The sequence below is a fragment of the Cervus elaphus genome, chromosome 22 (assembly GCF_910594005.1).
Source record: "Cervus elaphus chromosome 22, mCerEla1.1, whole genome shotgun sequence".
NCBI classification, from domain to species: Eukaryota; Metazoa; Chordata; class Mammalia; order Artiodactyla; family Cervidae; genus Cervus; species Cervus elaphus.
Window position 1 is genome coordinate 19,069,032 of NC_057836.1, and position 23,804 is coordinate 19,092,835.

The following is a 23,804-nucleotide window of genomic DNA, read 5'->3' on the forward strand; positions in this document are numbered from 1 at the left end:
CACTAGTTGTGTGGTCCCACTTGTGCTTTGAGTGACCTGCTTAATGCACCTTCTTCTCTTTTTCCCCCTTTTAGATCTACTTTCAAAAGTTGCATTTTCTGAGGCTTTCTTCCAATGCAGGGAATGTGGGTTCGATCCCTGGTTGAGGAACTAAGATCCCACATGCTCCATAGCTAGAGCCTGCATGCTACAACTAAGACCTGATGCAGCCAAATAAATTAAAAAAAAAAAAAAAAAAAACTTTTTTAAAAGTTGCACTTTCTCTGCCCCCTCAAAACAAGTCCTACCCTGTCTTCAAAAGGGTCACATCTTTGGTCACATGGACATAGGGTCAGTGACCTCACTGCACACATTCCAAATGTTGTCATGGATGCCAAGACTGCTCTTAGGCTTTTCTTGTCTTAGCTACAGTGATGTCCCAAGCTGTTTTATATGTGATGTCTCTCCAAAGATGGGCTAGAATGTGCTCTCTAGATCCCCAGTAAAGAACTAAAAGCTTTTTTCCCCTTGTGAAGTGAGTGAAGTAGCTCAGTTGTGTCCAACTCTTTGTGACTCCCATGGACTATAGCCTACCAGGCTCCTCCGTCCATGGGATTTTCCAGGCAAGAGTGCTAGAGTGGATTGCCATTTCCTTCTCCAGGGGATCTTCTGACCCAGGGATTGAACCCAGGTCTCCTGCATTGTAGGCAGACACTTTACCCTCTGAGCCACCAGGGAAGCCTGTTTTTCGTAACTTGCAAGGCCCTGCATGATTTGTAACCAACTATTTGCATCCAAATGCTACTAACTGTGACAGGTATGGAATTCTCAAACGCTTTCCTGAAGACTGTTAGTTACGCTAGTTCCTTGTATGTGTGTGTGTGCTCAGTTGCTCAGTTGTGTCCAATTCTTTTGTAACCCCATGGACTGGAGCGCCCTAGGCTCCTCTATCCGTGGGTTTCTCCAGGCAAGAATACTAGAGTGGGTAGCCATTTCCTTCTTCGGAGGATCTTCCTAATCCAGGGATTGAACCTGTGTCTCCCACATTACAGGTGGATTCTTTACCACTGAACCACTGGGGTTCCTTGTATATATTTTTCCTTAGAAAATGCCTTGTCCTCTCTTGAGAGTCATGTGAAGACAGTGGGAAGAGCACTGATGCTGGAGTCAATAAGACCAACTTTTAAAAGATTATTTTTTTGGATGTAGACCATTTTTAAAATCTTTATTAATTTGTTACAATATTGCTTCTGTTTTATGTTTGGTTTTCTGGCTGTCAGGCATGTGGGATCTTAGCTTCCTGATCAGAGACTGAACCTGCACCCCCTGCATTGAAAATGAAATCTTAACCTCTGGATTGCCAGGGAAGTCCCCAAGAGCAACCTTTCCTCAAATCCTTTTTCTAATAATTGCTGTGTGACTTTAGGCAAAAATGCTTAACTTCTCTGAGCTTATATTGAGCCATACTATATGATTGCTTTGTCTAAAACAGCCAATCTCCCAGCTCTCTGTGACATCCACTTGTTTAGTTTCTTCGAATCTCTAGTCACAGTCTTATTTTCTTTATGTGTTACTTCTATCAGATTATTATTTACCATGTTTTGAAGCTGTACATGCACACAGTATAAAATTTAAAAGTTATAAGACATAGCCATGAAAAGAGTCTGTGCTCCACCTCTGATTGCCAGTTCACCAGTTCCTTGCCCTGGAGAAAAATACTGTTGCCTTACTTTCTTTCTCAGATATAAATTGTTCACAAGCAACATTTTACACAACTGCAGACATATACACACACAGGCTTCCCAGATGGCTCAGTAGAAAAGAATCTGTCTCCTAATGCAAGACATGCAGGAGACACAGGTTCAGCCCTTGGGTTGGGAAGATCCCCTGGAGTAGTAAATGGCAACCTTCTCCAGTATTCTTGCCTGGAAAATTCCATGGACAGAAGAACCTAGCGGACTACAGTCCATGGGGTTATAAAGAGTTGGACATGACTGAGCATGCACGCACACACAAACACACCTCAAGTTGTAGCATAGTATACACACTGTTCTGAACTGTACTTCCCATCCCCCAATTAACAATATATCTTGAATCTATGTTTATATACTCATTAGAACTGCCTTATTCTTTTTAATGGTGGGACAGAATTCTATTTTATGGATTTAGCAATTTCTGTAACTGGTCTCCTATTAATGGAAGTTTAGATCATTTCCTTTCTTTTGCCTTTACAAACAATGCTGCAATGACTATATTTCTACAGATGTAATTTCTTGCTTTTTGAGTATTTGTAGACTTCCCAAATTGCTCTACATAAATCTGCAGATTTGTACTCCCTCCAGCAATGCATGAGAAGTTTTATTTTCCTTTACATCTTTACCAATGCAGTTTTTCATCAAACATTTTGATCTTTGTGAATTAGAGAGATGAAAGGTGGTTTCTCATTGTGGCTTTAATTTGTATTTCTCTTATTAAGAATTATCTTTTCACATGCTTGCAAGTCATTTGTATTTCCTTTTCTGTGAACTGACAGTTCATAGCCTATATTCTTTTTTTATTTGTTCACTTGAAATTCTTTTTTTTTCCCATTTATTTTTATTAGTTGGAGGCTAATTACTTTACAATATTGTAGTGGTTTTTGTCATACATTGACATGAAGCCTATATTCTTTTTAAAAAGAGATTGGGTGATTGATCCTTTCTTAAATAATGTGTGAGAAAAAGTTCTTTATATACCAAATAAATGAGCCATTTGTGTGTAATACAGGATGAAAGTATTTTGTCTTAGTTTGTAATTTTTCTGCTTATGTCTTTTGAAATCATTTATTCTCCATTCTAAGATTAAATTAGTTAAAGGAAAATATAAAACAACTGACCTCCAGTGAAAGGCATAATTATAGAAACACTAGGAATTAACTGGAATTGGCATTGTTGTGTCATTAAGGATGGAAAATTGGTGCATTTGCTAGAGAAACAGGGAAATGAGCGCAGTAGTTACATGTGTGAAGGCTCATCCAGGAAGCTTTAAGAATCTGTACGTATAGCACTATAGATATTCACTGACAGACTTGGGGACTTATCAAACAGCTCTAGACTCAGAACAGAGTCAGTGGTGGACAATGCTGTTGAGAGCCGAGAGCAACCTGGGAATATTCTTTGAAGATTCAAAATTCTAGATAGAAGCTCACCTATGAATAATTGATTTTTTTGAGAGTGCAAGAACTTCCCCATTGATGAGAGAAATAGAATATCAGCAAGAGACTTTTTTTCCTGTAGTCTCAAAATTTTGGCTGAAACCTAAAGCTGAGAATAGTGGTGATGAAAAGTCCTATGTTTCAAAGATGGTCCTTGGTCACACCCCATAGGACTTTCCAAATGAGTCTGGGGACAGTTACCCACAGCCCATATAATGAAAAATTCAAAACCAATTACAGAGGCAAATTTTATGAGGGAATCTTTGGATGATGAGATTGCTGGCATGTTTCCCCTGCTTCAGCCCAGGCCAAGCTGAGGAGGAGCTAGGAGGGCCCCTGCTTGCTGGAGGGGGACACAGTCCTCCCCGGTCTGTGTGGCTCAGCTCTGGAAATCTGTAGACCCAGGGCTGACTGGAGAGCAAGAGAGTGCTTGTAAGAACGAGACCTATGTGCCCTGTTGTGGGCGGCATAGAAACTTCCATCTGAATGTTGCCTGGAGAGGTCTGGTGGTGGGAAGCTAGCTGAAATTGCCCCTCATGCCAGGGTAAGGAGGGGCAGATGCAGTGGATGCCAGTTGCAATTTCACCATTTGTTCAGTGGGTATAGGAGCACCCCAGGCCCAGAGGAAACAGAAGAAGGTAATGGGGTTTGAGTTGTCTGCAAAGGGGACCCCAGGAGAAAGAGATCCTGTGGAATGTTTCACCATGAGTAAAGAGGCCCTCCAAAGAGCATATCACCTGTATCAGGAAATGGTGCAGGGTGGAAATTCCTCAGGGGTGTGTCTAGCTGTGTGTGGGATCTTCTGAAACTCACTAGTATCTGGGGATCATATCAGTCCGGGTTCAACAAAAGAAGCAGAACCAGTAGGAGATACATTTAAAATATATATATTGCAAGGAATTGGTTCAGGTAATTTTGGGGCCAACTAGCAAGTCCAAAACTCAAAGGGCAGGCTATCAGGAAGGGCAGACTGGGGACACTGCGTTCCCAGGAGGAATTTCTTCTTCGTCAGGGAAACTTCAATTCTGCTCTTAAGGCCTGTCAACTGATTGAATCGATCCCACCCAGAGTATGGTAATCTCCCTTGCTTAAAGTCAACTGGTTATAGACTTTGTGTGCGTGTGTGCTGAGTCGCTTCAGTTGTGTCCAACTCTTTGCGACTCCAGGGACTATAGCCCGCCAGGCTCCTCTGTCCATGGAATTCTCCAGGCAAAAATACTGGAGTGGGTTGCCATGCCCTCCACCAGGGGGTCTTCCTGACTCGGGGGTCAAACCCGTGTCTCCAGCATCTCCTGCATTGCCAGGGGGTTCTTTAACACTAATGCTACTTGGGAAGCACACCTTCACAGCAGCATCTAGACTAGTGCGATGGACTTCCCTGGCAGTCCAGTGGTTAAGGCTGTGCTTCCAGTGCGGGGAGGTGAGGATTTAATCCCTGGTTGGGGAACTAAGATTCCACATACTGCAGGGCACCACAAGAGAAAAAAAAAAAAAAACCAGTGTTTGACTGAATGACTGGGGACTGTTGCCTAACTGAGATGACACATCACAGGACCATCACAGGTATCAGTCACACAAAGTGACAGCTAGATAACAGAGGACCAGTAAAAAAGACTTTGTTCTTTCAATCCCCAACTCCAGAGGCTAGAGGGCTACCTCACTTCCCCACTGCTGTGGGGGGAGTCTGTGAAAACAAGACTCAGAAGCCAGAGGAATGTAGCCAGAAATTTTATAAGATTGATATTTTGTTTTAGATTGGATTAAACTTTTGGTATCAATTTGTGTACACAGACATTGAGGATTGACAGAAATATTTTATTTTGTTTCTGCACATGTATAAGCAATGGCACCCCACTCCAGTGTTCTTGCCTGGAGAATCCCAGGGACGGGAGAGCCTGGTGGGCTGCCGTCTATGGGGTCGCACAGAGTCGGACACGACTGAGGCGACTTAGCAGCAGCAGTACATGTATAAACTTACTTTTTTTTTAAAATTAAAATTCATTTTTTCCTATCACATGAGTTTGGGGAAACTCAGGGAGATGATGAAGGACAGGCAAGCCTGGCATGCTGCGGGTCATGGGGTCACAAAGAGTTGGAGACGACTTAGCGATTGAACAACAACCACGGTCCTTTCCTTCCTTCCTTCTCTTTCTCATCCGCTTTAGAAAGATCGTGCTGATGAATTTACTTTCAGGGCAGCGATGGAGAAGCAGACACAGAGAACAGACCTATGGACACGGGGGGAGGGGAGGAAGGAGAGGGCGAGATGTATGGACAGAGTGACGTGGAAACTTACACTACCACATGTGAAATAGATAGCCCATGGGGATTTGCTGTATGCCTCAGGGTCAAGCAGGGGCTCTGTGGCAATCTAGAAGGGTGGGATGGGGAGGGAGGTGGGAGGGAGGTTCAGGAGGGAGGGGACATGGGTGTACCTATGGATGATTCTTGTGATGTGTGGCAGAAAACGGCAAAATTCTGTAAAGGAATTATCCTTAAATTAAAAAATAAGCTAAAACATTAATGAACTAGCTTATCTGAACAAGTTCAGTTTACATACCCAGATTTGGGATCTTTAATAAAACAAACAAACATGTATGATGATCTCGTGTGACTTTAACTGCTCTCTTGTGGTCAAAGTCGATGATTGGCCTGATCTGAGAGTTGCTAAAGCTCTCTGTCCAAGGCCATTTCAGAGGGTATTGAGTTAACACTGCTCTTTCAGCTTTCTGTTTGTTTGTTTTATTTTTAAATCATCAATCATGGGTAGAATCTGTTATATTCAATCACTTACCTTGATTCTAGAAAAATTCTTGTGTCATTTTGACTTTACTCAGATCCCCAAAAACTTCATTTGTGATGAATCATTCCCTTTGTCACTGAACATTTTCAAACAGAAATCTAGGCTTATTTGATTAGTCAGGCTGCTTGTACACTGTATGCAGGTCACTGCCAGTTATCAACTCTAGTCCTAGAATGACAGTGAGTGAATAAGAACAAAAAACATAACATTAAGTAGCAAGGAAAGTAAAAGTATCACTAGTAGCACGTGTCAGTAATGAAGAAAAGAACAAAAGAGGATAAAACAGAAACATGATATTTTAATAAACAGGTGACAGTTGATTACAGAAAATTAAGCTTTCCAGAAATTAAGAGAGAAAGGAGAAGGTGCAGGAAGAATCAAGTGCCAATCTTGTTATCATTTTGGAATGGTTCACAGTCACATACACTATGTAATTTCACTGTATGGCACAGGGACTTTGCTGGTGGTCCACTGGTTAAGGCTCTGTGCTCCCAATGCAGAGGGCCCAGGTTTGATTCCTGGCTGGGGAACTAAGATCCCACATGCCATTTGGCATGGACAAAAGGTAAAAAAAAGTGCATCTAGTAGATGGCACAGAATTATAAAGCCTCTGATGTAGTGCTAGGTCCCCAGGCCTTTTCTGTCCTTAATAAACAAATGTCATCTAATCCCCTACCCCATTTTGAAAGCAAAAGCCATGCCGTCCATTTTTCTGTTTAAGCGCCTTCTGTGTTGGGTTTTCCAAGTCGGGAAATCTTAGTGTTCTGCAGAGAACACTCGATTGGAAATCAAGAGCTTTTTCACTATTTGCCTGAAACGTAGTAATGATGTATTTGGAATACTAGCTAACTCCTCTGTTCTGTGCCTCCCTCCCAGGCCTACATCCGGCATTCAATATTCCTAAAACTTATTTTCATTAGAGGGCATTTCATCTGAATCGCTTTTTATACTCTGTGTCCTTATGTACATCAGGTGGCTGCTGCCAGTGCAGCATTTCCTAAGAGTGCCTCACTATTCTCTAGATTGTTTGCCAAGATGACAACCATTTGGTAGGTCTTCAAGCTAACACTTTTTTGACCTGACTAGCAGTTGTCAAGGGAGGGTTTCAACCAACAATCAGAATTCCAGTTCCTTTTTCAAATGACTCACTGACTACAACACTGAGAGATTAAAGCTGTTTAATGGGAAGGTCAATGGGAAAGCAGCCAAGTTCATACATGAAGAAGGAATGTTGACTACCTGACAACTATTGTGTAAAACGCTGTGTCAGACTTGTTTCCAAAGATGGCTGCCTTTCTCCCATCAAATATGATCTTTAAAAACAAAGAAGCAGGGGCAGGAGCTAAGATGGAGGAGGAATAGGACGGGGAGACCACTTTCTCCCCTACAAATTCATCGAAAGATCATTTGAACGCTGAACAAACTCCACAAAACAAGTTCTGATCGCTAGCAGAGGACATCAGGCACCCAGAAAAGCAGCCCATTGTCTTCAAAAGGAGGTAGGACAAAATATAAAAGATAAAAAGAGAGACAAAAGAGGGATGCAGATCCATCCCAGGAAGGGAGCCTTAATAGAGGAAGTTTCCAAACACCAGGAAACCCTCTCACCGGCGGGTCTGGGGGAAGTTTTTGAATCTTGGAGGGCAACCTAACCGGGAGGAAAAATAAATAAAATCCACAGATTACATGCGTAAAAGCAACACCCAGCAGAAAAGTACCCCAGACGCTTGCATCGACCACCAGCAAGTGGGGGCTGAACGGCGAGGAGCAGGTGGCATTGCTTAGGGTAAAGACCGGGCCTGTATGCCCTGAGGACAATTGGAGGGAGCTAACAAGAGATAGCAACTCAAACTGTGGGATAGGACGGGAGAGAGAGAAAATTAACCTGTGAAAAGCGCTAACCGAACACACTGCCGGCCGTTCGCAGAACAAAGGAAGGACTGAGCAATTCCAGAGAAGAGCTAGTCTGCTGCGGACCAGCCCATCCCCTGCCAGAGGCAGGAGGCAGGGGGGAGGGGAAAGGGGCAAACTTGGCCCCAGAGACCGGCATCCCCTACCAAACCGCAAACAGGCTTCCAGTTTCTAACCAAAGACTTCCTGAGATTCTGGATGGTTGACATCCACCGGGAGGGTTGCAGCCGGAGATCAGCTCCCCAGAAGAGACACAAGGCGCACTGGACTGGTGCGCCCGGAAACCGAGGCTGGGACGAGGAGGGGAGAAATCGCGCTGCACCTAAAGAGAGTGCGCTCCTCAAGCTCCTGGCTCCCTGAGCTGCTTGGACGGGGGAGGGGGGGGGGCACAAAAATGCAGGCCCAACCGAGTCTGCGCCTTTGTGGAGTACCCGAGAACATGAACCTGAGTGGCTTAGACCTGGGAAGTGCATGCAACTCAGGACCCGCTTCCTATAGAGCAGCCTGGAGCCTGAACAGTGTAGACGGGGAAAGCACACACGCCGTGAGCAGGGGCAAACCCAGTGTGGCCGGAACACTGCGAGTGCTCCCCACACAGGCCAGTGACATTTGTCTGCAGTGCCCCTCCCTCCCCACAGCGCGACTGAACAAGCGAACCTAAAGAAGAGACCACCTCCGCCCGCCTGTGTCAGGGTGGAAATTAGACACTGAAGAGACCTACAAATAGAAGCCAAATAAACAAAGGGAACCGCTTTAGAAGTGACAGGTGCAACAGATTAAAATCTCTGTAGTTAACACCGACTACACTGGAAGGGGCCTATAGATATTGAGAAGTGTAAGCTGGAAGAAGGAACTATCTGAAACAGAACTGAACTCACACTGCCTGCAACAGCTCCAGAGAAATTCTTAGATATATTTTTACTATTATTATTTTTTAATTAAATTTTTTTTCTTTTTCTTCTTTTAAAGTCCTCTATTACTCCTTTTCATTTTTATAACCCACTATAACCTTGAAAAAAAAGGACCCTATTTTTAAAGTGAACTTCATATATATTTCTTAAATTTTTTGTTTCTGTTTTTTTTAAATATTGTATTTGTAAGAGTCTAACCTCTATTCTAGATTTTTAATCTTTGTTTTTTTAGTATTTGATATAAATTTTGGACATTTAAGAATCCAACCTTCAGTACCCATTTTTACTCAGGAGTGTGATTACTGGTTTGATTACTCTCTCCCCCTTTTGACTCTCCTTTTTCTCCCCCAGATCACCTCTGTTTCCTCCCTCCCCCTTCACTTCTCAATCCAATTCTGTGAATCTCTGTGGGTGTTCTAGGCTGTGGAGAACACTTAGGGAACAGAGTACTGCCTAGATCTGCCTCTCTTCTCTTGAATTCCACCCCCCCCCCCTTTCTCCTCCTGGTCACCTCTATCTCCTTCCTCCCTCTCCTCTTCTTCATGTAACTTTGTGAACCTCTCTGGGTGTCCCTCACTGTGGAGAATCTTTTCACCATTAACCTAGAAGTTCTGTTATTACTGCTGTATGGATGGAGAAGTCTTGAGGCTACTGGAAGAATAAGACTGAAATCCAGAGGCAAGAGGCTTAAGCCCCAAACCTGAGAACACCAGAGAACTCCTGACTACAGGGAACATTAATTAATAAGAGATCATCCAAAAGCCTCCATACCTACACTGAAACCAACCACCAGCCAAGAGCCAATAAGTTCCAAAGCAAGACATACCATGCAAATTCTCCAGCAACGCAGGAACATAGCCCTGATCATCAATATACAGGCTGCCCAGAGTCACACCAAACCAATAGACCCATCTCAAAACTCACTACTGGACACTCCATTGCACTTCGGAGAGAAGAAATCCAGCTCCACCCACCAGAACACCGACACAAGCTTCCCTAACCAGGAAACCTCAACAAGCCAATTGTCCAACCCTACCCACTGGGAGAAACCTCCACAATAAAAAGGAACCACAGACTACCAGAATACAGAAAGACCACCCCAAACACAGCAGTCTAAATAAGATGAAAAGGCAGAGAAATACCCAACAGGTAAAGGAACATGAAAAATGCCCACCAAACCAAACAAAAGAGGAGGAGATAGCAAATTTACCTGAAAAAGAATTTAGAATAATGATAATAAAAATGATCCAAAATCTTGAAAACAAAATGGAGTTACAGATAAATAGCCTGGAGACAAGGATTGAGAAGATGCAAGAAATGTTTAACAAGGACCTAGAAGAAATAAAAAAGAGTCAATTAAAAATGAATAGTGCAATAAATGAGATAAAAAACACTCTGGAGGGAACAAAGAGTAGAATAACAGAGGCAGAAGATAGGATAAGTGAGGTAGAAGATAAAATGGTGGAAATAAATGAAGCAGAGAGGAAAAAAGAAAAAAGAATCAAAAGAAATGAGGACAACCTCTGGGACAATGTGAAACACCCCAACTCCTATGACTCGAATCATAGGAGTCCCAGAAGAAGAAGACAAAAAGAAAGGCCACAAGAAAATACTCGAGGAGATAATAGCTGAAAACTTCCCTAAAATGGGGAAGGAAATAGTCACACAAGTCCAAGAAACCCAGAGAGTCCCAAACAGGATAAACCCAAGGCGAAACACCCCAAGACACATATTAATCAAATTAACCAAGATCAAGCACAAAGAACAAATATTAAAAGCAGCAAGGGAGAAACAACATATAACACACAAGGGGATTCCCATAAGGATAACAGCTGATCTTTCACTAGAAACTCTTCAGGTCAGAAGGGAATGGCAGGACACACTTAAAGCAATGAAAGAGAATAACCTACAACCCAGATTACTGTACCCAGCAAGGATCTCATTCAGATATGAAGGAGAATTCAAAACCTTTACAGACAAACAAAAGCTGAGAGAATTCAGCACCACCAAGCCAGCTCTCCAACAAATGCTAAAGGATCTTCTCTAGATAGGAAACACAGAAAAGTTGTATGAACGTGAACCCAAAACAACAAAGTAAATGGCAACAGGATCATACTTATTAATAATTTAAATGTAAATGGGTTGAATGCCCCAACCAAAAGACAGACTGGCTGAATGGATACAAAAGCAAGACCCCTATATACGCTGTCTACAAGATACTCACCTCAAAACAAGGGACACATACAGACTGAAAGTGAAGGGCTGGAAAAAAAATATTTCACACAAACGGAGACCAAAAGAAAGCAGGAGTTCCAATACTCATATCAGATAAAATAGACTTTAAAATAAAGACTGTGAAAAGAGACAAAGAAGGACACTACATAATGATCAAAGGTTCAATCCAAGAAGAAGATATAACAATTATAAATATATATGCACCCAACATAGGAGCACTGCAATATGTAAGGTAATTGCTAACAAGTATGAAAGGGGAAGTTAACAATAACACAATAATAGTGGGTGACTTTAATACCAACTCACACCTATGGGTAGATCAACTAAACAGAAAATTAACAAGGAAACACAAACTTTAAATGACACAATGGACCAGCTAGACCTAATTGATATCACCCCAAAACAATCAATTTCACCTTTTTCTCAAGTGCACATGGAAGCTTCTCCAGAATAGATCACATCCTGGGCCATAAATCTAGCCTTGATAAATTTTAAAAAATTGAAATCATTCCAGTCATCTTTTCTGACCACAGTGCAGTAAGATTAGATCTCAATTACAGGAAAAAAAAAAAACTGTAAAAAATTCCGACATATGGAGGCTAAATATCACACTTCTGAATAACCCACAAATCATAGAAGAAATCAAAAAAGAAATAAAAATATGCATAGAAATGAATGAAAATGAAAACACAACAACCCAAAACTTATGGGACACTGTAAGAGCAGTGCTAAGGGGAAGGTTCATAGCATTACAGGCTTACCTCAAGAAACAAGAAAAAAGTCAAATAAATAACCTAACTCTACACCTAAAGCAACTAGAGAAGGAAGAAATGAAGAACCCCACGGTTAGTGGAAGGAAAGAAATCTTAAAAATTAGGGCAGAAATAAATGCAAAGAAACAAAAGAGACCATAGCAAAAATCAACAAAGCTAAAAGCTGGTTTTTTGAAAAAGTGAATAGAATTGAGAAACCATTAGCCAGACGCATCAAGAAACAAAGGGAGAAGAACCAAATCAACAAAATTAGAAATGAAAATGGAGAGATCACAACAGACAACACTGAAATACAAAGGATCATAAGAGACTACTACCAGCAGCTCTATGCCAATAAAATGGACAACTTGGAAGAAATGGACAAATTCTTAGAAAAGTACAACTTTCCAAAACTGAACCAGGAAGAAATAGAAGATGTTAACAGACCCATCACAAGCATGGAAATCGAAACTGTAATCAGAAATCTTCCAACAAACAAAAGCCCAGGACCCGATGGCTTCACAGCTGAATTCTACCAAAAATTTAGAGAAGAGCTAACACCTATCTTACTCAGACTCTTCCAGAAAATTGCAGAAGAAGGTAAACTTCCAAACTCATTCTATGAGGCCACCATCTCCCTAATTCCAAAACCAGACAAAGATGCCACAAAAAAAGAAAACTACAGGCCAATATCACTGATGAACTTAGATGCAAAAATCCTTAACAAAATTTTAGCAAACAGAATCCAACAGCATATTAAAAAGATCATACATCATGACCAAGTGGGCTTTGTCCCAGGAATGCAAGGATTCTTTAATATCTGCAAATCAATCAGTGTAATACACCACAATAATAAATCGAAAGATAAAAACCATATGATTACAGTGCGGAGATTTCTTAAAAAACTGGAAATAAAACTGCCATATGACCCAGCAATCCCACTTCCGGGCATACACACCGAGGAAACAAGATCTGAAAGAGACACGTGCACCCCAATGTTCATCGCAGCACTGTTTATAATAGCCAGGACATGGAAGCAACCTAGATGTCCATCAGCAGACGAATGGATAAGGAAGCTGTGGTACATATACACCATGGAATATTACTCAGCCATAAAAAGAATTCATTTGAATCAGTTCTAATGAGATGGATGAAACTGGAGCCCATTATACAGGGTGAAGTAAGCCAGAAAGATAAAGACCAATACAGTATACTAACACATATATATGGAATTTAGAAAGATGGTAATGATAACCCTATATGCAAAACAGAAAAAGAGACACAGATGTACAGAACAGACTTTTGGACTCTGTGGGAGAAGGCGAGGGTGGGATGTTTGGAGAGAACAGCATCGAAACATGTATATTATCAAGGGTGAAACAGATCACCAGCCCAGGTTGGATGCATGAGACAAGTGCTCGGGCCTGGTGCACTGGGAAGACGCAGAGGGATGGGATGGAGAGGGAGGTGGGAGGGGGGATCGGGATGGGGAATACATGTAAATCCATGGCTGATTCATGTCACTGTATGGCAAAAACCACTACAATATTGTAAAGTAATTAACCTCCAACTAATAAAGATAAATGGAAAAAAAAACCCCGTATGATTATTTAAATAGATGCAGAAAAAGCCTTTGACAAAATTCAACATCCATTTATGATAAAAACCCTCCAGAAAGCAGGAATAGAAGGAACATAACTCAACATATTAAAAGCTATATATGACAAACCCACAGCAAACATTATCCTCAATGGTGAAAAATTGAAAGCATTTCCCCTAAAGTCAAGAACAAAGCAAGGGTGCCCACTCTCACCACTACTGTTCAACATAGTTTTGGAAGTTTTGGCCACAGCAATCAGGGCAGAAAAAGAAATAAAAGGAATCCAGATAGGAAAAGAAGAAGTAAAACTCTCACAGTTTGCAGAGGACATGATCCTCTACATAGAAAACCCTAAAGATTCCACCAGAAAATTACTGGAGCTAATCAATGAATATAGTAAAGTTGCAGGATATAAAATTAACATGCAGAAATCCCTTGCATTCTTATACACTAACAATGAGAAAACAGAAAGAGAAATTAAGGAAACAATACCATTCACCATTGCAACAAAAAGAATAAAATACTTAGGAGTATATCTACCTAAAGAAACAAAAGACCTATACATAGAAAACTATAAAACACTGATGAAAGAAATCAGAGAGGACACAAATAGATGGAGAAATACACCGTGTTCATGGATTTGGAGAAATCAATATAGTGAAAATGAATATACTACCCGAAGCAATCTATAGATTCAATGCACTCTCTATCAAGCTACCAACAGTATTCTTCACAAAACTAGAACAAACAATTTCCCAATTTGTATGGAAATACAAAAAACCTTGAATAGCCAAAGCAATCTTGAGAAAGAAGAATGGAACTGGAGGAATCAACCTGCCTCACTTCAGGCTCTACTACAAAGCCACAGTCATCAAGAGAGTATGGTACTGGCACAAAGACAGAAATATACATCAATGGAACAGAATAGAAAGCCAAGAGATAAATCCACGTACCTATGGACAACTTATCTTTGACAATGGAGGCAAGAATATACAATAGAAAGAAGACAACGTTTTTAACAAATGGTGCTGGGAAAACTGGTCAACCACTTGTAAAAGAATGAAACTAGAACACTTTCTAACACCATACACAAAAATAAACTCAAAATGGATTAAAGATCTAAATGTAAGACCAGAAACTATAAAACTCCTAGAGGAGAACATAGGCAAAACACTCTCCGACACGAATCACAGCAGGATCCTCTATGACCCACCTCCCAGAATATTGGAAATAAAAGCAAAAATAAACAAATGGGACCTAATGAAACTTAAAAGCTTTTGCACAACAAAGGAAACTATAAGCAAGGTGAAAAGACAGCCTTCAGAATGGGAGAAAATAATAGCAAACAAAGCAACAGACAAAGGATTAATCTCAAAAATATACAAGCAACTCCTGCAGCTCAATTCCAGAAAAATAAAAGAACCCAATCAAAAAATGGGCCAAAGAACTAAACAGACATTTCTCCAAAGAAGACATACAGATGGCTAATAGACACATGAAAAGATGTTCAACATCACTCATTATCAGAGAAATGCAAATCAAAAGCACAATGAGGTACCATTACACGCCAGTCAGGATGGCTGCTATCCAAAAGTCTACAAGCAATAAATGCTGGAGAGGGTGTGGAGAAAAGGGAACCCTCTTACACTGTTGGTGGGAATGCAAACTAGTACAGCTGCTATGGAGAACAGTGTGGAGATTCCTTATAAAACTGGAAATAGAACTGGAATATGACCCAGCAATCCCACTTCTGGGCATACACACTGAGGAAACCAGATCTGAAAAAAACACGTGTACCCCAATGTTCATTGCATCACTGTTTATAATAGCCAGGACATGGAAGCAACCTAGATGCCTATCATCAGATGAATGGATAAGAAATCCATGGTACATATACATGATGGAATATTACTCAGCCATTAAAAAGAATACATTTGAATCAGTTCTAATGAGATGGATGAAACTGGAGCCCATTATACGGAGTGAAGTAAGCCAGAAAGATAAATACCAATACAGTATACTAACGCATATATATGGAATTTAAAAAGATGGTTAACAATCACCCTATATGCAAGACAGAAAAAGAGACACAAATGTATAGAGCAGAATTTTGGACTCTGTGGGAGAAGGTGAGGGTGGGATGATCTGAGAGAATAGCATTGAAACATGAATATTATCAAGTGTGAAACAGATCGCCAGCCCAGGTTGGATGCATGAGACAAGTACTCAGGGCTGGTGCACTGGGAAGACCCAGAGGGAAGGGATGGGGAGGGAGGTGGGAGGGGGGATCAGGATGGGGAACATATATAAATCCATGGCTGATTCATGTCAATGTATGGCAAAAACCACTATAATATTGTAAAGTAACTAGCCTCCAACTAATAAAAATAAATGAAAAAAAACACAACAACAACAAAGAAGCAAATGCCTTCATTGAGTATAGCTGATGTCCATGAACTACACCTATTTGAAGTGTATAAAATAATGAACCACAGGCTCTTTTGTCCTTGCTACTCCCCCATCAAGAACTAGAGTCCATTTTCCCTACTCTTCATCTGGGATTGAATATTTATTGCACTTACCTTTCTTTGTCTCCTCATCATTTATTGAGTTTGTGCACAGATGTCTTGTAAGTTCAGATTTCTTTAGCAACTAGGGATTCCCTGGCAGTCCAGTGGTTTGGACTTGTGCTTTCAATGCAGGAGCCTGGATTCAATCTGCAGTTAGGGAACTAAAATCCTTCATGCCATGTAGCATGGCCCAAGAAAACCCCACAAAGAACTGAAAAAACAAAAAACAAAAAACAAAACAACCCACCAAATTTCTTCAGAATCTATACTTGAAGAGTAGTACTTAAGGAGCTTCACCCACAAACCCCATTCACACCTGATTTTGATGCTGAGATCCTAGTGCATCCATAATAAGGCGAGAATTTCTGGGGAGAGGCTAAAAATATTTTGTATGTAGGGGAAAGAAGTGATTTTGCAGTCAAATGGCAGATTTAGCAAAATGTGTTTCCAAAGGTGGCTACAACAATTCCTCCATCGACATGGTCTTCTGTAATGTGATCTTACTACTCCTTCAGGAAAGTCTGTTTGACTTTCTCTTGAATATAAGCTAGACCCTGTGATGCTCTTGATCAATTGAATGTAATAAAAGTGATTCTATGTGACTTCTGGGGTAGTTCATAAATAGTGTTTCAGCTTCTGCTTTTGTTTCTTGGGAGCACTGAGTTGCCCTGTAACAGGTCCAGGAACCCTATTGGAGAAGAGACAAGGAGGAGCCCTGAGCCACTTGGAGAGGGGGGCGACCCCAGAAGTCCAAGAATCCCAGTGGAGCCTTTGGATAAATCCAGTCCCAGCTGCTATCAGCCTGCAATTTCATGAGAGAACCGTGGCAGGACCATCTGAAGAATCCCCTGAAGAAGCTCAGTCAATCCATGAAACTGTAAAATACAATAAAATTGTTGCTTTTTAAGCTTATTGAATTTTGGAGTCATTTGTTATGCAACAATACATAAATAAAATAGATATTACCCACTGTAGGATGTGTCCCAATTTCAGGGATGTTAAAGTGTGAAAAATGTGCTCCCCATACACGCACACAGACACACAGACACACACACACACAAACACATCACTACTCCCAGAATGCAATTCTGTGGACCAGTAAGGACAATCTGTGTGCTAGTTAGTTACCTTGCTTTCTTATCTTCTTACTATAAATTTCTGTGATTATTTTATTCCTCTCCTTCTCTCTTCTCTTGCCTAACTTTTAGATTTTTTGCCAAATTTTTTACAGTAAAGCCGCAGTGCTCACATTTTTTTAACCTCTGCTGCCACCCTGTGGTTATTTTTCATTACTGTATGTGAAAAGAGGGCATCTTAGGGGATCTGCTAAGGTATCAGGTCAGGCACAAGTGTAGCGGAAGAACACCAAAAAAAAAAAAAAAAAAGGAAGGAAAAACTGGAAGAACACCCAAGATGGTCTCAGGATCGGAGGCATGAATCTAGTATATGCTACATATGTGCCTCCAATGTATCAGTATTTATCCTTTAAAATCTTTTCAGTATGTCTAACCTTACCTTAGTAGTTCCCCATTTCTCATCTTAGTTCAAACTAAGATGCATAATTAATCACATTAATTGTTGATTCTGCCTTGCCATGAGTGTCAATTATGGCTTTTAATGGCCTTGGGAAAAGAAATGCATAGAAAGCTGAACCTATTGATGGTAGGCTCACACATTAAAATGTCTTTGTATATTTTCTTGTTGGTCTAGAACTTGTCAGACTGGTGTGAAGCATTTTGGCTTTCTTTAAGTGGCAAAAATGAAAGTATCAATTTTAAGAAGTAGAATATATTCACAGCCCATTTTCCACAAGAAATAAGGACTATTAATCTCCTTGTCACCTATCTTTACCTCTCTCACCCCTCTTTGTGGCTTCTTACTATCTCAAATTAAATCTGATTATGCTACTAAGAAGAACCAAAGAGCCTCTTGATGAAAGTGAAAGAGGATAGTGAAAAAGTTGGTGATGAAGATTTTAGAGTAGGAACCTGAGGAGTTAGAGAGGAGATCCTTAGAGTAATGAAAATTTATCAGACTTTTAAACAATTAAAACAATTCAGGGACTTCCCTGGTGGTCTGACAGCTAAGATTCCACACTCCCAATGCAGGGGGCCTGGATTCCATCCCTGATCAGGAAACTAGATCCCACATGCTGCAACTGAGTTTGCATACTGCAACTAAAGATTCTGCATGCTGCAAGGAAGACAGAAGGTCCTGTGTGCTGCAACTAAGACCCAGCACAGCCAAATAAATAAATATTTAGAAAAAAATGGTTCATGTGGCTCCATAATGTCTAATATATGGATCTGCTCAGAGTGAAAGAGAATTTTTTCTTTTTAACTAAAAAGTTCTTGTTTTGGCCATGCCATTCAGCATGCGGGATCTTAGTTCCCTGATTAGGACAAACCCACATCATCTCGGTGGAAGCTCAGAATCCTAACCACTGGACTGCCAGGAAGTGCCCAGAAATTCTTTTTATTGGTGGACTGACCCTATCTATATTAGTGTTTCCGAACAGTTAGAAAACATTTTTCAAAGTATAAACATTCATGTACAAAATCAGAGTGGTTCTTGTATTGCTAATGAAATTGATTACATTATGATGAAACTAACTATGATTAACACTTCTAGACCAACAACATATCTCTCTGTCTATATCTATATATGTATATATCTATCTACTTACCTATCTATCTATTTACCAACATCTAATTTTTGGTATATATTTATGTTAAGATGAGGTTGGCATAATCATTGGCCAACTCCTGGGAACACTTCCTACCCTTAATCAGCAACTTTCAACTAAGCTTCTAGGTTATCGAGCCTGTTTGTGGAAAAGCGTGTCTAGAACTCACATAGAACTCACATTCGACACCTGAGTAAACATGTGCCTTGGGGAAGTTTCTTCATTTATAAGATAGAAATAATAAAACCTATCTCCCTAGAATTGTTATGGAGACTGAGTGTCTACCTGAAGCAGACAGAAATACTCATATTCCCATTTTAGCACAAACAAATCCATATTCCCTGAAATGCTCATATTTCCCCCACCCACCATGCTTCTGACACTCCAGATTCCAGGGAAGACTGCAATGAGGAAAGAGACTTTATAATATTACCTAATGGAACCGGAAGAATGTGCTTTTCAAGGAGGCTTCCCTTACGATCACTTTTTTCGTATCAGGTACCTCCCAGGTGAAGAGACCCAAGTAAGAGTAATGTCCACCTGCATGTGTCTAGCAAGGCTGCAGGGCTCTTACCTGTCCCACGTAAATCAGGACATTGTTGTTGCTCACTTCTATCCTGCTCACGTGGTGCGAGTTATCAAGCTGAGGCAAATGAGAGAAATCACCAGTGTTACTGAATAAATGAAGCCCTTGGGGTACTGGGGGCTTCCCTGATAGCTCAGTTGGTAAAGAATCTGTCTGCAATGCAGGAGACCCCAGTTCAATTCCTGGGTCTGGAAGATCTGCTGGAGAAGGGATAGGTTACCCATTCCAGTATTCTTGACTTCCCTTGTGGCTCAACTAATAGACTCTGCGGACTCTGCCTGCCATGGGGGAGACCTGGGTTCGATCCCTAAGTTGGGAAGATTCCCTGGAGAAGGGAAAGGTTACCCACTCCAGTATTCTGGCCTGGAGAATTCCATGGACTTATAGAGTCAGACACAACTGAGCGACTTTCACTTTGGGGTACTAAGAGACAAGCAGATTGTGTGAAGTCTATACAAAGAAGCTGAGATTAAATTCCTTGAGATGGGATTTGCAGATACTTATCCAGTAGAATGGAAACATATATGGAAAATTGTGACTACCAATACATCAGAAGCAAGACTGAGTCTTTATGACTCAGGAATAGATACCCTTGGCTTTGGTTTGAAGGTAAGGGAGAAGTATTCTCAAATTGGATAGCTGTTCATCTGAGATTATTTATGAAGGTGTCTTTTTCTTTCTAAAGTTGCAACTAATAATAATAGTTTACATTTATTCAAACATAGCTCTGAGCATTCATCGTGGCTTTATCTTGTTCAGTTCTCCTCACAACTCTATGAGACAGACACTGTTATCCCCATTTTACAGAAGAAAAGACTGAGGCATAGCAAAGTGAAGTGTCGTGTCTGAAGTCACACAGTAAATAATCAAGCCAGGACTTGAGCAGGAAGTCTGGCCCCAGAGCTTGTGTTCTTATCTGCTAGGGTGCTCTGCTGTCTGCATGAAAAATTTACTCCTGGGTGTGGAGCTGAAGGTATCTTTATTTATTCTAACACTGATCTCAGCTTTTTCTGAATTCCCACAGTATTTAAAAACTATACCAATCATTTGGTACTTAATTACATCTTGCCCTGAAATATTGATGGTGCCAGTTACCCATTTCTAAATATTCTTAAGTAGAATGTAGGCCCAATTAATTCAGACATCTTTCATATATTTCTTGTGTTGGTACCAAATCAATTCAATGTGTTTAATTAGGACAAATGCTGCTTTGATACATACAGGGCAACATTATGAGGATGCTGTGATCCTAAGCTGGCAATACAGAAATTTCAAATACCTAGCGTCTGCTTACCTTTTTCACTATTGGCTTCAGGGGAATGAAACCAGTTATCCCCTTTACATCAACAATTACCATGTTGGAAACCGGACAGCTCCCTGTGTGGCTACAGACGTCAGAAAGGGAAGAAACAGGCCTCATTATATTTGAATCTTGTCCTTCTTCAAGGTCCAACATAAGCCCTGGCATCTTTTTGTTTTTTAAATTTATTTATTTTTGGCTGTACTGGGTCTTCGTTGCTGCTCAGGCTTTTTTCTAGTTGTGGTGAGCAGGGACTGCTCTCTAATTGTGGTACATGAGCTTCTCATTGTTGGGCAGCACAGGCCCTATGGCCCATGTGCTTAGTAGTTGTGGCTCCTTGACTTTAGAGCACAGGCTTCAATAGTTGCAGTGCATGGGCTTAGTGGAATATGGGATCTTCCTGGATTAGGGATCGAACCCATGTCTCCTGCATTGGCAGATGGATTTGTTACCACTGAGCCACCAGGGAAGGCCAAGCCCTGGCATCTTTAAGCAGTTTTTCTAACGACTGCCTTGTCCTCTCAGTGATCTTTCCATACCTAGAAATATATAGACTTCATAGTCAATGTGGAGGAGGGCATGGCAACCCACTCCAGTATTATTGCCTGGAGAATCCCATGGACAGAGGAGCCTGGTAGGCTAGAGTCCATGGCGTAGCAAAGAGTTGGACACTACTGAAGTGACTGAGAAGCATGCACATGGTCAATATGAGTAGTTCTGAAAGGTGACCGTATCAGCAGCAGAGTTCATCAAAAAAGTAGAGGGCTAAGCACAACTCCAGAAATACTGAGTTCAATTTTGGAGGGTAGGACCAATATGTATTTTTAAACAAATTCTACAAAGGAAAATAACCAGGTTTTAGAATCTCTATTATAGGCTACTTCTTTGTAACTTACACATTTAGGATTAATATCCTTTTTTCCTTATATAAAGTTATTTCACAACTAGATTATAACATTCCTTTAGGTCAGAGACCCAGTTTGTATTTATATTCACTGTAGTTACTTGACTGTGTTTTTTATTTTTGCTAAATTAACATATCTTGCTTTCATGAAATACATTTAATTTGCCTATTGATGATAAACCAAATTGCAAATATTTTTTCTTTTCATCTGAGACCCACAAGATTTGTCATTATAATCAGTCACTTGTTCTATTCCAAGTAAAGCTTTTGAAGAGTGTTCTTGAATCGTGAATTCTTTCTTTCTAGAAATATGAAATTTTAAAAGACTAGAAAGTCTTTCCTTTAGAGATAAAGAAGAAAGATCCCATGTTAAAGTATTATTAGAAGGAATTATTTATTCTTCAATAATAGTGGTGGGTAGTGAAAGAATCCTGGAGGCAGACAAACTGAACTCATGATGCTACAAATTCTTCATTTTCCATGTTGGTTAAGACATTATTTTTTTCATTGCCAAGACAAAAATTCAGTAAAGAGGATAACTTTAGTTCTTCTTGACTGTACATACTCAAAAGTCCTGTGCGTGCTTAGTTGCTCAGTCATGTCTGTCTCTGCGATCCCATGGACTGTAGCCCACCAGGCTCCTCTGCCCAAGGGGATTCTCCAGGCAAGAATATTGGAGTGGTTGCCATGCCCTTCTCCTCAAGAGTCCTAGGTAGCTAATATTTTCAGAACTAGAAAACAGAAACAGGTATTCTTGCCTAACTTCCAGTGACATTTGGAAGCTTTTGTGGGCTTTGTGTCTATCACAAGTTTGAGGTATGTTTGTACACGTAGACTGAAGGCAGATTTCTTCTTCTCCAAGAAAACATTGTACTTCAGAGCTGTCTGTGAAACGTGATGAACGAAAATAGTTTCCAGTCCACAGGATCCTTCAGTCTTGTCATAATTTCATCTCTCCTGATTTGTGCTTTTACTCCCCAGGTAGGAATATTAATCAACAGTATCCATTTTCAGATGGAGGGATTACAGCTGAATCTCTCAGTCTCTCCTCAAGAACCTTACCTGAATGGACACACATCCTTCCCTGACACGTCTACCTTGTACTCCCCAGGGCTGCCTGGTAACCAGACCTGCTGTAGTAATAGGAGGTTGCTGTTGTCCACTTGGAATTTTGTGGAAAATGTCCCTGAGGACCGGATGGTCATGTGTGCAGCCTTCTCAGTCCTGGCAAAGGTGGCCGCTCTGTATCTAGAACAGAGTGTATCTTAACCACTTCACCTAGAACAAAGTTTGGAGAGTCACCACTGTGTCCTGAAAGAGATATGTGAGAAAGTCAACCTTTGGGGCCTTGAATTCTCCCCAAATTCCCATTTTTAGTATTACCAAGGTGCCATGGAGTTTTCTCCCTCATTATTTGAACTCTGGTATCTTAGTTCCAAGACTGATTTCAATTTTTGATATCTCTTGGGATCCAAATTTTACATAACTTCTGTATACAGTTTGCACTAGAGCCAGTGAGTTCTCTCATAGCAAGTAGGAGATTCATACATGAAACAGGCTCACTGCCTGGCACTTGCTATTCCTGTTTCTCTGCCTCTGACACACACCGTCTTTTCCACAAAACTACAGCCTTGCTTCTCTCATCACCAAACTTCTTTTGAGGTGCCTTTGAGAGATACCAGGGCAATCAACACAGTTAGTTGTCTCTGATCTGCACACAGTTCAGATAAAAGGAAAATTTTTTCAATTCTTGTCTTTCCCACAGTTTATTTCTCTATTGATACCATTCTAATAGAATACACTTCATGCCCCAGGAGGTCTTTTAGAACTCCTTCTTATTTATTATTAAAAATGAGTCTTGATACTATCTTTTGGACAATGGAACTGAAAAAAAGAGAAAACAAACATGTAAAAGGTGTTTTAATGTCATAGGAAGATTATCCATTTCAGAGGGAAAAAGAGAATGAAGTGAGTTACAAACCAGGTTGGCACAAGTCATTAAGATTTGGCTTCTTTGTATTTTATTTCTCTTTTAGAACAGTCTACCATTTCTCTAAACTTCTCTGAAGAGAAGTTCTGTAATGTATAATCAGAATATTGAGAATGGAAATTGCAAGGTATTATGTTAGACATGTTTTTTAAAAATAATATTTTGTAGGGCTGGATGTAGCCGTCGGACTAAAGTTAATGGTTTATAGTCTTGATTGATCCCAAATGTAGAGAATGGAGTTGCTATTACTTTTAAGAAAATCCAAGGAAGATCTGTGGCGTAATAAGAGATGCTTATCTCTGCCCCAAGATCTCCATACAAGAACTTCTAGGACCCTTGAAGTCTCTGGAGTGAAAAGAGTCTTTTTGTATGCTAAAAAGGTGA

At 40.6% G+C, this 23,804-nt stretch overlaps 1 pseudogene; it reads right to left on the reverse strand.

Moving 5' to 3' along the window:
- LOC122679945 overlaps nucleotides 1-23,804 on the reverse strand; it is a 101,325-nt pseudogene that overhangs the window by 66,288 nt on the left and 11,233 nt on the right.